The 17,888-nt window shown below is 36.0% G+C and overlaps 1 protein-coding gene across 3 annotated transcripts in view; it reads left to right on the forward strand.

The window, feature by feature from the left end:
- Window positions 1-630: 630 nt before the first annotated feature.
- LOC132311969 (uncharacterized) overlaps window positions 631-17,888 on the forward strand; it is a 28,914-nt gene continuing 11,656 nt past the window's right edge. Inside the window, exons 1-4 of one of the 3 annotated variants that reach the window (XR_009483145.1) lie at window positions 669-1,045; window positions 1,865-1,933; window positions 3,503-3,574; window positions 12,671-12,907. The gene's annotated coding sequence lies outside the window, so the exon portion shown is untranslated. Of the gene's footprint in view, window positions 1,046-1,074; window positions 1,427-1,864; window positions 1,934-3,502; window positions 3,575-12,670; window positions 12,908-17,888 lie in introns of those variants that run through there. The other 2 variants (XM_059810156.1, XM_059810157.1) reach the window with 2 other exon arrangements.

Raw genomic sequence — 17,888 nt, forward strand, 5'->3', positions numbered from 1 at the left:
CATTCGTCAAGGAGGTATATACTGTTTGAAATAGCGGCCCGGTGCTTATATATATATATATATATATATATGAAATTATCACTAAAGATTGGATTCGTTTTGTTCTATTATACTTCAAATCAAAATCAGAACCTTATCATCCTTTAATTTTTAGAACTGAAAATAAAATTATTTTTATTACATAATCTAACCAAGCCATACATTTCAATTCGGTATTCTAACATTGAAAAATATTCTTTTGTATAAAATATACACCGCCACGTATTATGTTTAATTTTTTTTTTTATCTACAACAGTCTATTAAGATACACTACTATGTCATTAATGTGTAAAATTATTGTGTATTTTACACAATTTTTTTACATAGCCACATCAGCATATTTCATTTTCTTCTCTCTTTATCATTCAAGTAAGTAGGTTTGTAAAAATTATGTGGGGTCCAGGCATGACATTGATTGATTGTTATTGGGTATATATTTTTACACAAAAGGTATAAAACAACAACTGGAGTTAAAAATAAAGAATTCAAAATTTTTATTTAAATCTATTATGAGACATCATATTTACAATATATATATATATATATATATACAACAGTTAGAGATACTCTAAAACCTTGGTTCTAAAAATCTGCTTATTCTCTTTTTACAAACGAAGTAGACAGGTGCTGGTTGGAAGAGTTAAGCATTAGACAATAGAATCAGGAGAAGAAAGAAAAAAAAGAAGGTCATGATCGAAATGGACTGAAAAAGGGCTTGGTTATCACTTATCAGTAGGGTAGCAATTTAAGCCCAAACTCATTAAATTGCTATTCTCGTTCTCAACTCTGAACTTGCCTTCTCTCTGTCTCTGCAACAACAAACTACAAAATCTACAAGAATCAGAACCCATATCGGCATATCATTACAGATTGTTTAAAATATCAAAACCCATATCCTTCAACTTCCATCGCCCGCTATTCTAGTTTGGGTTCGCCGTTCGCAAGATTCCGCCTCTGGCCCGCTATCTCTCAACTCTCAAGCCCTCTCTCTATAATTGCTAACTTGTATGTATTGGTTTTTTTTTTTTTTTTTTTTTTTTTGCTAAATTAATTAATCAATTTCTGTAGTTCTTGTTTTGCAAACTAAATCCTATTAAGTAAAATTTTTAGGGCAAATCATTTCAGCCTCCCCAATCGCCTCCATTTCTATTCTTGTTCTCGACTCTAAACTTGCCTTCTCTCTCTTTATCTCTGCAAACTACAAAATCTACAAGAATCAGAACCCATATCAGTATATCATTTCAGATTGTTCAAAATATCGAAACCCCATATCTTTCAGTTTCCATCGCCCGCTGTTCCAGTTCGGGTTCGCCATTCGCAAGCTTCAGCCTCTGGCCCGCTGTCTCTCAACTCTCTAGCCCTTTCTCTGCAACTGCTAACTTATATGTATGGGTATTGTTTTAATTTTTTTTTTCTTTCTGTAATTCTTGTTTTGCAAACTAAATCCTATTTAGTGAAATTTTTAGGGCAAATCATTTCAGCCTCCCCAATCGCTTCCATCTCTATTCTCATTCTCGACTCTGAACTTGCCCTCTCTCTTTCTCTCTGTGCAACTGCAAACTACAAAATCTACAAGAATCAAAAGTTCAAAACCTATATAATTCTGTTTATCTATCTCTCTCTCGACTCTGCAATTGCTAACTTATATTTATTGGTTTTGTTTTAATTTTTTTTTTCTTTCTAAATCAATTAATCAAGGTCTGTAATTCTTGTTTTGCAAACTAAATCCTATTTAGTGAAATTTTTTATGATCTTTTTTTTTTTATGAATTTTAGTTATAAATGTTTGTGAAGATAATGACTGAAATATGATCTCCCTTTGCAGGATTTGGAAGACTAATTGGTAAATTTGGGTTGAATTTGAGTCTTGAACAAGTTGAAGGCTTTTATACAGGTAAGTCATTTCTTCAATTATTTAATATAAATATTTTTAAGGCAAATCATTTCAGCCTCCCCAATCGAAAATGGATGTGATTTCAGTAATGAATAGTTTGTGTTTCTGGATTTAACAGAAGTAAATTGTGTAACATACTTATCTGAATTTAAATGCCAAAGAAATCATATAATGAATATTTTGTGTGAAAGTGTAGATTTATTCATTCCTTTTTATTGGGCAAGTTTGTGGCCTTAACTAGTGAAGCTGGTTTTTTTTATTTCTATCACTAATGTTTTCACTCGTAACTAAATTTATTTGAATGGTAGCTTTATTAATGCTAACTTGAATCAACTCTGATGTAGTTCAATTCTGTTTGCATGTTAGATATTCATTACTTTATTAATGCTAACTTGAACCAGATTTGGTATATATAGGGTGAGACATAAAAGATTTGTTATGTGAACTATAATGAAAAATATCAATTAATTTGCTCCCAATTTGGCGTCTTTGTAAGCAAATAATAAAATGATGCTCAAAGTCTTAGTAAGGGAGCATATAAATTTGAATAATTTGAAGAGTTTTGACTTATCACATGTTAGCATTTTAAAACTTGATGAAAGGTTCAAACTTCAAAGGCAATTGAATGCCTAATATTAGAAATTATAAGTGACCAATATAGCCAGCTTGTTGGCTTCAGGGAACCTTGCAAACTAATAGTTTGATGACTATTTTAAAGAATTCTTTATTATGGATTCTAAAGATTACTATTGTAATACTACTTTGTCTTTTAACAAAATTAACAAGCAAAATTTTTAGAGCATATATGATCAGAATCAGAGGCATATAGGATCCAATGTTTAAATGATTTCATGTGACTGAAGGATTCTAGTGTGTAATATGAGAAAAAGTTTACAGTCTTAATTGTGTAGTAGTAGTCTTGGTTTACTAGTGTTATCCCTTTTTTTTTTGGGTTTAGAATCTTGCTTTTGGTTACTAGTGTTCTCCCAATTTTTATTTTTATTATTTATTTATTTATTTATTTTTTCACTTGTGTTATCCCATTTCAGCTGATAACAAGATCGATCGATGTAATCCCAGTGTCCAATAAAAAAGTGGTTTGCTCATATAGCTAGTGGTTTGTTCATATATTTATAAGCAAATATATATATATACATCTCTTTCCTGATGGAGGCCCACCCTTTTCCCTTAATTCACGGATATAAAAACAAAAATTAGATGATTAGTAATATAAAAACTAAAAAGTGTAAAACACTAAGCCACAAAGCATAATTATTCATTAAAATATGATCCACCCCAGTGGTGTTGAAACCTTTTCAGCTCAAAGCTTTCCCAATTACAATTCAATCCAAACCAGTGATGTTGAAAGGGCTTCTCATTCCATGGACTCTCTGTGGACTTCTCACATGATCATGCAAAGATGTTTTAATGATGTTTTGGGATCTTGATTTTGTGTGTATTTGTTTATAATGTCCCTTATTTTTGAGTTTTTTCATTCAACTATCGCCACTTAGAGTGTATTTTGGTGTTATATTTTCTTTAATTGATTTGCATGTACTTGAAATGTAGTCTTCCAAAGGGGTTGGGAAAAGACAACAACGGGAGCGTCGATTGCATGGCCTATCAAGTACATCAAAATTTGTAAGTTATATGGTCTTTATGTTCGATAAAATTCTTTTATGATTGCACATTTTTAATACTTTTTATACTCATACTCAACGGGGTCACATGCCTTTAAGTGAACAATTTTGTGGTGTATCTTGAACTTTATTACTTTATTGGTACATCGGCCTGTGTGGAGGCCATTTTTATTTCCTGTTTTAAAATTTTGAAAGCATGGGAGTATGGGATCATCCTATGTGGAGGGTTTAGTTGATTGTTGTGGAGGAGAAGTTGTTGATACGTTGTTTAAGGAGTTAATGCAAGTTGACAACTTAAATTTTTTTTATGTATTAGTTGTAATTCATATTATATGCATATGATTGATGTAAGAAAAAATGGGGTGGATTAATTACCTTGAAAAAAGAGTGCTATAGTCACATTTGTATTCTCTAGTACCAAATGTTTTAGAATGGGCTTTCTAGTCAGATTGAACCGCATATCTCTTCTCACACTTGTACTTCTTCTTACCATGCTTCCTTGAGTAGTGCTTCTTGATTGTGTCCACTTCTCATAGATACACCTTTCTCTTCACTTCTTTTGTAGTTTTCTACTTTAGCTTCCAAGGTAGGTTGTGTCCTCTTCTGTGGAGCTGGAGGTTTTGCTCCTTTTGGAACCCTTTGTTGCATACCTCACAAATGAACCTGTTTGTTGCCATTAGGGTCCTGGGAGATAGTGTAATTACCTCCGCATCTGGATCTGTTATGTAGGAGAAAGAAGTCGAAATAGTGTAAAAAGTAGATAATCTTGTACTTTAAAGATGATTAAAGGCAATGTATTAGCCAAAAATCAATTAAAAATAAATATTTAAAAAGAACTATTGTATTCAACTTATAACACAAATTATGATGACAAAAGATTGGAAAGAGATCAGTTTAGAATGAGGTGTTTACAAAAAGTCAGATTTGAAATCCCACTATTTTATAATATTTATGTATATATAATATGTAATACCCCTAATTTTAAAAGGGTAGTCCTGGTATTTTAATTAAGTATTTTGTTGCATTTTTTTATTATTTAATTGTTTTGTTTCTTAGTTATTTGAATTATTTAGATTAATTGATTTAATTGCATTATTTGATTTAATTGAATTATTTGATTTAATTGGTCAATTGTTTTAATTTATTATGTGTCATTAATTGAGTTATTAAAATGGTTTAATTATGTAAATAAGTTAAATGAGTATTTTAAATACGTTAATTATTTAGGGTTTTCTTTGAGACGTCAAGTATATGTATCTAGCATATATTATAACTTAGGTTGTTCTATGGGCCGACTAGGATTTAGTTAAGGTTTTGTCTCTAATTATACATGGATTAGGGTTTTGTTTAACCTTTATATATAGAATAGTACGTCTGTTAGGGTTAAAAACAAAACCCTATTCACGTGCCAAAACTACAGAGAGAAACAGAGAGGTTTTGAGAAAACAGAGCACGTTCGGTGAGGGTTTCGACTGCGGCTTGAAGGTCGGACCTAAGAGAAGGGAAGAGCTGGAGTAGTAGGAGGCTTGATGGTGTTCAGTATTGCCGGAAACTTAGAGACGACGCCGGGATTTCATAACTGAAATCACAGGCAAATTCTTTTCTTCCTCGGCTTGTGTTCTGTGCACTTAGATAGTCTCTAGGGTTTAAATTGATCATTAACTGGAACTTCAATGTTTATTATATGTTATATTGATGATCTGTATGCGTTGAATCAATTCGGTTATAGTTCTTGCATGTCTGAGTTTCAATTTTGTTCTTTAAGCATGTTAAATCGGTATGGTTGTAATCACTGTAATTGCTTTCAACTATTGTAAACAAACCATTGGGATGCTACTGGGATTATATAAGACTCTTAGGTTCAGTATTAAAGAGGAACAGAGGGGTTGGAATGCCTGGAGACTGAGCAGATGGGCTGAAACGGAGTGAAACTGGATTGGAGGCTCTCAGAGGGGGAGAGTGTAATACCCCTAATTTAAAAAGGATAGTCTCGGTATTTATTTATTTGTTTTAATTGTATTTTTAATTATTTAATTAATTATTTGACTAATTGCTTATGTGTTTAATTGAATTAGGCATTACTTGAATATTTGATTATGTGTCTATGTATTATTTGTATTTGTCTATGTGTTAATTGTTTAATTAGATTATGTGCTTAAATGATGTTTTGATTAATTGTAAATTAAATGTTTTCTTTTCTTTTATTATTTTATTTTATTTTTCTTTTATGGTTATGGTTAGCAGTAATGGGCCAACCAATTGGGTCCCATGGACTACTTGGATAGGAGGTTGGATGTGTATGGATTATTACCCATGAATAGTTGTGTATGTATATATATAGATATATATTATATACATATATAAAAAAGGAAAGTAATTTATTAATTAATTTTATGGTAACTTGGGTAATAATATTTAATCTGATGTATATGTTTTATATTTAAATAATAAAAATATACATAGATTTGATACGTGTTATGTTTTAAGTTACTTTATAATATTATGGTAACTTAATTATTATTGGATAATTCATTAATAAATAATGAAATGTGTATAATTTATTTATTTAATAAATATATACATAAATTATATACGTAACATATTTTACTTACCTTTTTAATATATATAAAAGGAAAAGTAATTTATTAATTACTTTTATGGTAACTTGGGTAGTAATATTTAATCTGATGTATATGTTTTATATTTAAATAATAAAAATATACGTAGATTTGATACGTGTTATGTTTTAAGTTACTTTATAATATTATGACAACTTAAGTATTATTGGATAATCCATTAATAAATAATGGGATGTGTATAATTTATTTATTTAATAAAGATATATATAAATTATATACGTAACATATTTTACTTACCTTTTAAATATTTTAATATTTATTTTTTTAAGTTGATTTGGATTGGGAAAATGGTTAGGGTTATTTTATTTAGCCTATAAATATATAGCTATAGGTTGTAAAAGGGGGTTAGAAATATTCACGTGATATATTCTAGAGAGAGAGAGAGTTAGAGAGGGAAGGAGGAGAAAAACCCTGTAGAGAGAAGATTAAGGAAGAAGAAGTTTAACTTTCAATCCGAAAGTTTAAGGCAAGTTCTTCTTCTATCTCTTTCCCTTTGATTCGTGTTTCTGTACATGCCTAGAAAATTTCAGGATTTATTAAACAAATAAAATTAAATAATTATGCATGTTTAATTGGATTAGAATATAGGTTTTATGAAATTGGTTCATATCTGTTCTTGTGTTATGAATTGATAAATGCATGATTTTGATTTGATTTTCGGTGTGAATTTTTATATGTTTAAATTATGTATTTTCCATATTTGTGGAATGATGGAACATAGAAACATGTCTATGATTCCTGAACATTAAATAGGAACTAGGTTTGGATTTAAATAAATTTAAATAGACTCAATCATAATGATGTTTGCTATTTGAATGTTTTAAACAAATGAATGGATTTAATCTTTTAAAATCTTTTAGTAATTGAGATTAAATGTGTAGGATGAATTGGATACGGAGAATACTTATTTGACGGTATAATAAAATATCATCATGTATAAGATCCAGTTTGTGTAGGACATATGATATAGGAAACTTAAATAAATAATAAGTCATTCATATTTTATAATAACTTGATATCATATTATCATAGTTATTTCTGGATCGTTTGATGTATTTCCTTAATTGTTACATCAATTGTTGGATTGTGTGGTTTAATGCACCGGTATGGGACGGTGGCATTCTAAGGACGGATTAACTTATCAGTTAAGTCCTACCTATTTTATATAAGGGAATGGATTAACTAAAATGTTAAGTCCTATTTATATTCAAGTCAGGTCAGCTGAACAAGTTGAATGACTTATGGAGGATTAATTTATTATATAAGGGAATTGATTAACTAATTAAGTCCTACTTATATTCAAGTCAGGTAGCTGAACAAGTTGAATGACTTATGGAGGATTAATTTATACTGGATAGGATGGTTATTAAATTATATATATATAAGTATGGTACCATAATATGAGCTTGAGTCTCAGGATCAGTGATTAGGGCGCGTATATCGCCAGGGATGTGTAACTAGATATAGTGTAGTTGTGTACCCTGGTAGGTCTAGGTACTCATACCCACTATATGTGCGTTTTGCATGTTGCCTACTATTCAGGTTGAGGCAACCCTATAGTCTAGTGAGGTTCCTTTAGTGTGTGTATATATATATATATATATATATATATATGAACTACTAGTTACTGTTGGATTGACTAGGATGTCTACGTGTATCGGATCTCTGCTTCGATTGTAGTAGAGTAGAGCTTGTTTGTGGGCCTGACCCACCATTATTTTTCAAGTGTTCGTCAGGAGTAGAGGTTGTTCGTGCTGAGCGGGGATCCGTCTACTTTATTCGTCCGATGCTACATAGGAGTTCCTTTATGATTCAGTTTCCTAATTTAGACAGTTATTGCTGTCATTTGTTTAGTTTGAATTTTCTAGGGGTCCACACAGTATGGATTCCCGAATTGTATTTTGGAGGATCAGTTGTATCAGAAGAGTTTATTAATTAATGAAAATATATTCTGAGATTTACTATTAGATTATCATTTTAGTTTCTTGTCAGCATTTTAAATATTCTTCTTTATTCTTTTGTACTCTATGTTCGTTTCTTATCAATTTGTTTTGATATCCTCGGATATTTGGGCGTGGGCCTGGCCAACTTGCATTCGAAAATCCGGGGGTATCACAGAGAGAGCCGGCTCTATGGAAGTGGGAGCCGGCTCCTACACCCTTAGAGCCGGCTTCAAGAGTCATGGAGCCGGCTCCATGCACAAAAGAGCCTGCTCCCAAGTTTATGGAGCAGGCTCTCTCAATTTTGTAATTTCTGATATTTTTTTGACGCACTGTTGACACTGTTTGAGCGTGTGAACTGTTCTGAATGGTTCTGGAACTTCACAGAGGGACTAAGAAGTTAATTTTGGGTGTTATTAAGACCTCTAATTGATTAAGCTTTACCTCTAAGTTAATGGGACGAACAGTATAAAATTAAACTACGTTTTATGCTGTTAACGGATGGAAGGAAATTAATTGCTTGGTTTAATTTTAGAAATTTAATGGGATATAGTATGATTATAAAAATTATTTTAAATGCATGATAGGGTCATTTATTTATTAGTTTTGATCTATGCATGCTCTGGATGCTAATTGTTGAAATATTAAACATTTTTTGCAATTTCATGGATTAACGTTTGGATTTTAATTGCTGAAATATTAGACACTCTTCTGCAATTATTTGGATAATGGTTTTGGACTGTAAATTGCTAAATTATTATTTATGTGTTATAATTTACATGGATATTGAGGATTGTATGCACCGGTATGGGACGGTGGCATACTAGGGATGGTTTAGCTCAAACTGCTAAGACCTAACCTATCGGATTAAAGGAATAGATTGTAAAATATTGAATTTTTATTATGTTTAAGTCAGATCAACTAACTAAGTTGAATGACTTTCTGGATTTGTGGGTTGTAGTTAAGTCATATCAACTGAATAAATTGAGTGACTAACTGGATTGTATATTGTATGTCGGCTCAATGAATAATTGAATGACATACTCTGGTTTTGGACGGACTTTAGATATATGGTTATGGTACCACGAGATGAACTTGAGTCTCAGGCTCATTGGTTAAGGTGCGTATATGCAGTAGATATGTAGCTGGTTATGATAGGTTGAGGTGTACCCTGTTAGGTCTAGGTATTCATGCCCACCTTTGGGTGCGTTTTCGCATGTTACCTTCTATTCAGGTTGAGACCTCTTCGTTATCCAGTGAATGTCCTTTAGTGTGGATATATATGTATTTATGGATTAGATAGATATTGTGAGATATCTAGGGTGTATCTGCGTATCGGGTCACTGTATGGATTGTAGTTAGATTAGAACTTGTTCGTGGGCCTGACCCACTCTTATATTTTTCAGGTATTGGACGGTTCCAGTCTTAGGCTTAATCGAGCTGAGTAGAGACTATCATTTACTTTACCGATGATGTAGGGTTTCATTCCATACTTTAGATTTGGTTTTATTTCCAGTTATTTTATGTTCAGTTGGGATTTGATTTAGGGGTCTACTAGATGGATTCCTGAGTTGTACTCTTGGAGGTTTTTGAGAATTGGATTCTATTATTCATTATTGTTTGGAGGATTTTATATTTAGTATTTCTTTCAGCTTTATTTTATTTCTTATTTCATTTTTATATTAAGTGTTCATTTAAAATATTAATTGTTTGATAGTCCCTCGAGTTTAGGCTTGGGCCTGATCAACCCATGTCTCGGATCCGAGGGGTATCACATAATACACATTTAGACACACATATAAATAAAGAGAGAGAAAGGACAAGCTGGGGTTACAGAAGAGTTGAGAAGTTTATAGTAATACTAGTATGGAGGGCGGTGTCTCTCATGTCCCTACCTCTTTGTGATATGTCCAAGTATTGTCAACTGTTTTGGTATTATGGAAACGAATATGAAAACTAGCTACTCTTAATTCTCTCTATAAATACTATGCAATCCCATTTCTCAAAATCACCACTTCATCTATCATTTTAGCTCTCTCTATCTCTATAACATACAGTTGCATTACATAGAATATATCTCTTACAATGGTAATGATATCTAAGAGTAAGAGAGAGGATGATCAATTAGAAATTCAGTACCAGAAAGGAGTGAAGCATTTGTGTGAAAATGGCATTACAAACTTCCTAAGAAGTACATATTGCCCATTTCAGACTGACCCAATTCATTCAAAGGAAAACCATACTAGTCTCAGCTTAATCTCAAGTTTCCCATCATTGATTTCTTGAATTGCAAGGTCCAAACTGGTCCTAAGTCCTCAAGTCCCTTGCCAATGCTTGTGAACAATATGGATTCCAAACAACAAAAAACTGAAAAAGCCATAAACTAGAAGACTCAATAAGAATCAAATTAGGTTTACAAAAGTACCTAACTCACAAATCTGTAGCAATTCCATGGGTGTCCAAGGTGGAAAAAGAAAAAAAGAGACAGGTTTGATATAACCAATTAGTTGTATTTGAAGGTAGAGACAAGTTTGCCCCTAGATTTTCAATGCTTGTATGACCTTGCAACAGCTAATATTCACCCCTTCTTTTGGCGACCAAAAAAACTAAGGTGTGAAATTATAGTGTCAACAATCAATTTGGACTTATGCCACAAAGATCAACAATTGAAGCTATTTAAATATAAAAATAGATAAAAGTGCCAACAAAAATAGATAAAACTCATAAATATAAAAATTCAATCCTAAAGTACCTAATTTGTGCACTTTAAAGGATGATGATAAAAACACAACCAGGTAAACTACATGGAATTGGCTACTAATCATGCAAAAAATATAGCTGCTTTTTCCGTAACTTTACTAACTAGGATGCCCATTTATTGTCAACTATCATATCTTCGCAATAATACATGCTCGAAATTGTATAAACAAAATCAGGATGCCATTTTTCATGCAAACGATGTGCCTACATAATTTCAAGATTGTATTATAGGAGGCAAAAATTATTTAGTATGAACATACTTCTTATTTTAGTTTTATTTTCCACTAAAATAAGACTTTATACTAGACCTATTTAAATTTTTGGAAGAATGTTTAACTTTTTTTGGGGGGGAAAAGAAGAATGTTCAACTTAACTGACTTTAAAGAGTAATTTCCAAGACTTAAAATTCTCAAGCTCAGACCTTAAGTTGCGCAAACACTAACCACAACCTACGAATGTATTGGTACTTCAAATTATTAAACCTATCTAAGATTTGTCCTTTTCTTCTGATGTGCTGTGGTTAGAGCTGTTGAAGAAATGGGTATGGAAGGTTGTTACTGCTGCTTCATCTGGTTTTGATCACCTTCTCTTAGTTCGAAGAATGGCATTGATGGGGGATTACCTGTGAATATAGGGCAGCTTCCAAACTACATAGGCTACAATACCATTCATATATAGTTCAAGAACAGTGAAATATTTTTCCTAGGAATAGAGTTTTAAGGGAAATTTTCTCAGTCATTCTAGCCTACAACACTTTTATGATTGGCTAATGCTAATGAATCCCTTTCAATTTTCTGAACTTTATTTGTTTAAATTAAGGGGAAACATCAACTGTTCTTCTATACTTTTAGAAAGAAAAAAAAAAAATTGCTCATTTTATGTGCATTTGGACTTAAAAGAAATAACTAATGGTACATTGGACATATGCTAGCTAGGGAACTTTATTTCCCTTTAAGCAATTCTAGTGGGGTATGAAACTACCACTTTGAAAAATAAAACATCTATTCGCACTACCAATCATTATGATTCTTTGTTGGCCATTTAAAGTGTTCTAATTTTGATGATTAGTAACCTTATAATGAAAAGAAGTTATAAATAATCAAATATTTTCTTCTCATGACATGAAACATATATTTAATTATTGACAATGGCCTGATTGTACCTATGATTAAAATTTATTAGTATTTAATTAGAGACTTTTTCTATCAACTATACACACACACACACACATGCATGGAAATGATATCTTTCTTCTATGATTTCTATTTTGTTTCTGGTGTGTTGTTATTTTCATTGTCTCTATCTATTATGAATGTTCTTTTATGTGTGTGTGTCTATGGTGGGGGTGGGGTGGGGAATGGGGGTAAAGGTAAATTAATTTGAATTATAACAAATCTTGTTATTGTGAGATATTATTTGAAAACTTGAAGTACTATTATGTAGTAGAAGCTGATGATATTTCAACTAGCCTATATAACTATGAAGCTAAATGCATGTAACTAGAATTCTAATTAGTCTCAATATTTCTTTGGTTCAGCTCTATTTGATTATGATATATATTATATTGAAGATTTGAAGGAGGACTATTGTAGTTATGCATTACTACTCAAATGATTTCTTTTGGTGACAGGATGTCAATGACCCAAGATATTAAGTTAACATGAAGAGTCTATTGTAATGCTTGCTTTGCTTGGTTTAATTTTGACAACTTTACAACTTGCTTTACATTCTCTGACTTTAACTATTACATCTTTGTAGGTCAAAACTAGGATTGCGGTTGCCGTTACCTTTTTTGTTGCCATTATATTTTTTGTATGGCTCATAAAGAAGTTGTGTATATGTAATGGAAGAGAGAGACTGAAACAGAGCAAGAAGATATAAGAATTTTTGTTTTATTTTGGTATATGGTATAAGAAGCAAGAAATTTGTATATGGTTAATTTTTGTATAAAACAATGATTTGGAATTTGTTATATATATATGATGTTATTGGTTAGTTGTAAGTTATTTTGGTTATGAAGCTATTTTTTATTTATTTATTGTTTGCTTCTGGAGTCTTTGTAAGGCTAGTAGTAAAGGAAAAAAAGGCCTCTTGGGGGGCTGCACTATTTAAAAAAAAAAAAATTATATACCACTTTCTACAACGGTTCTGAACCGTGGTAGAAAGTCATTTTTCAACCACGGTTCTGCACCGTGGTAGAAAGAAGACTTTCTATCATAGTGTTGAACCGTGGTTAAAAGAACGGCTTCACAGTTGAAAAATAACTTTCTACCACGTTTTCGCATCGTGGTAGAAAGTCTTATTTCTACCACGGTACTTTCTACCACGGTGCAGAACCGTGGTAGAAAGTCATGACTTACTACCACGGCTGTTTTTACCACAGTTCAAAACCATGGTAAAAAGTGTTTTCTACCATGGTAAAAAACTCTTTTTCTTGTAGTGATGTCTTTTCGAGAGCTAAACGGATTACTCGTTTGTCATCCAGAGAGCGTTGAAGAGCCTCTATGTCAGCCCTCAGAGCGTCTCGCTCGGTCTGCATAAGATTCTTCTTTGTCTGCAGAACGTCTTTTTCATCATAAATGGAGTCTATTTCTCTTTTCAAAGCATCCATTTCTTTTTCTACCTCATTTAGATGGACCATTAATTCAGCATTTTTGGTACTGATCAATTTGTTCTCTTTGTTAGTCGTGTCAAGCCCAACAGAGAGTCTGCGTGACTTGTTGTTCAACGATTCGACGTGCTTTTGCATGGTTATCTGAAGATGCAAGAAATTCGTTCCCTCTTTCTCTCTCTAGAATTCTTACACTTCAACCAAAAAGATCCCCCCTCTCTTTCATTCATTCACTTATTTATAGATATTTACAAGATATTTACAAATATTGACTGATTGCTGGATCTGGGCCTATTCCTCCATAAGTCCTGGTCACCTTTGATGGGCTTACTCGCGTTCGGCCCATATGGCAGTGTCTTTATATGGGCCGACCCAGCTGTACAGACCGAGTGTAGTGCTTGCAAGTCGGATCCGGCCCATGTCGTCCTGGGCCTCCTCAACTGCCCCCATAATTACCCCTTATTTAATAAAGGGTAATTATTGATGGCGTCTCATCATGATGTTGACGGCTCGAGAGAACCACGTGGGGGAACGGACGGTCAGATCCAGAATCAATGTTCCGGGGCTCGAGAAATTTCTCGCCTTCCCGACGCTTCGGCCCTCGGGCCCCCTCGCCTTTATAATGCTCTAGAATACCACTTCACGTCCTTTTACCGTCTCCATCATCAGTCAAATCTCTCTCTTTTTAGAATAGTGCTAAGCTTTTTCTGGTGAAATCCTTCAAGAGTCATTCTTCCAGCGATCTTGCAGTCCTCCGAGGTTAGTTTCGTTCTTTTTTACTTTCGGCAGGCTTCCATTTACCCCCTTTTAGATTCTTCAAGCACTTCCACCATGGTTGTAGATCTGGATGTTCTTCGTATGAGACTTAGACTTCCTGACAACATCGAAGTTAGGGTTTGCCCTCAGGACGTTAACATTATGACCGGCGCCGGCCTCCTGCCCGGCGAAGTCTTATTCACGAACCTTCAATTGAATGTTGTTAGGTTCCCTCTGCACCCTTTCTTTAGTTATGTCTTCAATAGATTGGGGATATCCCCCCTGCAGGTCAACCCCAACTTCTTTAGAATCATATCTGTTATGCTCTTGTTGATGCGTGACAGAAATCTGGACCTTGACCTCATAGACCTTCTTTTGTGCTATAAGGTCAGTAAGATCCGTACTAACGAACCCTTCTACCACCTCTACCCGTTCGAGAAGATGTCCATATGTACGGACATAATAAAATCTGAGAAGGGTTGGAGGGATAGCATTGTGGGCATTAGTGGAGCTTGGTCTTCGCCGGCTGCAGAGGATTACCCAATCCCGAGCGCCTTTGGTGTCTGTTCTGTCTCCTCCTATAAGAAATTCAAATCTCATAAACATGACTGCCCCTGCGAAACATGCGTTCCTCGTTTTTGCACTTTCTTATGCCGTTCCTTAGAAATACCTTGTGATGACTTGAGCTATAGTGTTTGCAGGGATAGGAGTAACTACTTGAAGAAATACGTTCTGAACGATATTCCTTCCTGCTCAGATCTCCTCACTTCAGACAACCTCTTAGCGCTCTCATCACTCGGCTACAACATGAGCAGACTTCAGATTCCTTCTTTTGGCAGGAAGAAAAATACTCCCCCAGCCACTCCTGCTGCTGGGGCGACCTCCTCTCCAGCGTCAGCTTCTTCCTCAGCCACCATCTCTGACACTGTCCCGAGCACAGTGGCTATTAACTCTGTTGCCAGCGCCCCTGCTGCCAACCAGAGCGCGTCTCCCCAAGCTACCATAGCTCCTGCTGCTGCGGGGGGCGTTCGGGACAAAGAACGAGGCAAAAGGCCTCATCCTGACAGTGAAGTCGATCCTGAGGAGGAGCCTCTCATTAGAAGGACCCGGATCTCCGGGCCGGGTGCTCTCTTGCACCGTGCGATCAGAGCTCCTGCTCCCTCTGGGCCTACTGCAGCTGGTGGCTCCGCTTCTGCTTCAGGCCCCCCTTCTATCCCCACCTTACCGCCATGGGCCCCTCGGTACACCCGAACGGATGGGACGTTCGTGAAACCGAACGAGACCATGCTGAAGGATGGCCAGACCGCCATGGCCTACTACAGGAGCATGTGGACTCCGAAGGACCTTGAGGCGGCGAAGGGCCTATCCCAGAAGGATGTGTTCAGCCGCTTTCCCCAATCTGCTATGGAGGTGACTTTTATTTTCCAACTCATGAATTCTCTCATATTATTTGGTCTTGCCTTCGCCCGACCTGACTATTGGCTTAACCGTTTTTAATGTGCACCTATGCAGACATTGTTTGGAATGATGGCCATGCAGAAGCAGGTGGAGATGGGGAACGCCAGGGCCCGTAAGTTTTTTGACAGCCTGGAGGTGGCTAATAAAGAAAACGACCTCCTCGCCATGAAGAATACCGAGGTACTGGCTCGGCTTGACAAAGTTGAACAAGAGAGAGATGTCCTAAAGAAGGAGAATGACTCCCTTCAGGATGAGAAGGACGCCCTCCAGCTTGAAAAGAGCGTCTGGCAGACTGAGCGTGACTCAATTAGAGAAGAAAAGACAGAACTCCAGTGCCTTCTAGCTGATGAATAGTCTGCTCGGATGGCTTTTGAAAGAAGAGCTCTGGACGAGCGTACCGCTCTGATCGATGCGATCAGCAGAGTGAGTGGTGGGATGCTGGCTCTTCACGCTCGGTTCTCAAGGGTCGGTGCTCTTAGGTATGCTCAAGGATTCCGGGAAGGCTTCGCCGACCGGGTTCCGGATGAGGGACAGACCAGCTCCACTCCGGATGAGGTCGACAAGGATCTGGGGATCGAACCTCTGGGGGTCTATGTCGACCCAGAACCCACCGAAGCGGAACGCATATTCGATGAGTGCCAGGACATTGCTTCCTCAAGGATCATCACAGCTCCTCCTACCGCTCTGCCTCTGACCGCTCCTCAATCGTCGACCGTGGTACCTTCCATAGCCACTACTGACGCTGAGCCCCAGCCGAGCGATTCAGTCATTCACCTTGATTCCCCACCTCGTGGAGGTGAGACGGCTGATGGGGCCGAGGAGGCGAGTCGGCACGATCAGGATGCTGTTGGTACTGAGGCGTCTAGCTAGGGCTCCTTTGGACTCTTCCATTCCATATCTTTTTGTAATGATGGACATTTCTCTTTTGTAAACTCAATGCCCAATATCAATGAAACGACAGAACTCTTTTTCCCTATGTGTTGTGCTTTATTCAACTTATTTTCAATACATACATATCTTTTCTCTCTTTTTCTTTTATATTAGCTTTGCCGTGTGTTTGTTTATGGCAAGTGCCTGGCGCTCGGCTAGAATGCCACTTGCCACTTGGCTTTAAATTTTTAGCAAGTGTCTGGCGTTCGGCTCATGGTGCCAGCTGCCACTTGTCTTGCTTAAGTGCCTGGCGCTCGGCTAGAATGCCACTTGCCACTTGGCTTTAAATTTTTAGCAAGTGTCTGGCGTTCGGCTTATAGTGCCAGCTGCCACTTATCTTGCTTAAGTGCCTGGCGCTCGGCTAGAATGCCACTTGCCACTTGGCTTTAAATTTTTAGCAAGTGTCTGGCGTTCGGCTCATGGTGCCAGCTGCCACTTGTCTTGCTTAAGTGCCTGGCGCTCGGCTAGAATGCCACTTGCCACTTGGCTTTAAATTTTTAGCAAGTGTCTGGCGTTCGGCTTATAGTGCCAGCTGCCACTTATCTTGCTTAAGTGCCTGGCGCTCGGCTAGAATGCCACTTGCCACTTGGCTTTAAATTTTTAGCAAGTGTCTGGCGTTCGGCTTATAGTGCCAGCTGCCACTTATCTTGCTTAAGTGCCTGGCGCTCGGCTAGAATGCCACTTGCCACTTGGCTTTAAATTTTTATAGTAGGCCGTTGGAAAAGAAAGTTATTTTTTGTAAATTCAGTAACTTGCTCATTCATACGTATTTGATTGACAACAAACAACATCCAATTAAAGCCGAAACTTAGCTTTTATTGGTAGTACCTCTTCAGAGACGTGGCGTTCCAAGGCTTGCTGACCAACCTTCCCGCCATGGTTTCCAACGCATATGCCCCCTTGCCAATGACTTCTGTAATTCTGTATGGGCCTTCCCAGGGTGGCATCATTTTTTTGACCATCCCCACCTTTCTTTTCAGAACCAGATCGCCAGGGGCAAAATCCCTGTGTTTTACTCTCTTGTTGTGACTATTCGCCAACACTTGCTGATACGATGCTAACCTTATAGCCGCTGCGTCCCTCCTTTCGTCTATCATATCGAGGTTCAATCTTAACATCTTGTCGTTCTGATCTCGACTCCATGCTAAGCTTCTGATAGTGGGGACTAAGTGCTCAACCGGTATAACTGCCTCGGTACCATACGCCATTGCGAACGGGCTC

This window comes from Cornus florida, unplaced genomic scaffold (assembly GCF_030987335.1).
Source record: "Cornus florida cultivar Cherokee Brave unplaced genomic scaffold, ASM3098733v1 CherokeeBrave_3.0.0_Hap2_Chr06, whole genome shotgun sequence".
NCBI classification, from domain to species: domain Eukaryota; kingdom Viridiplantae; phylum Streptophyta; class Magnoliopsida; order Cornales; family Cornaceae; genus Cornus; species Cornus florida.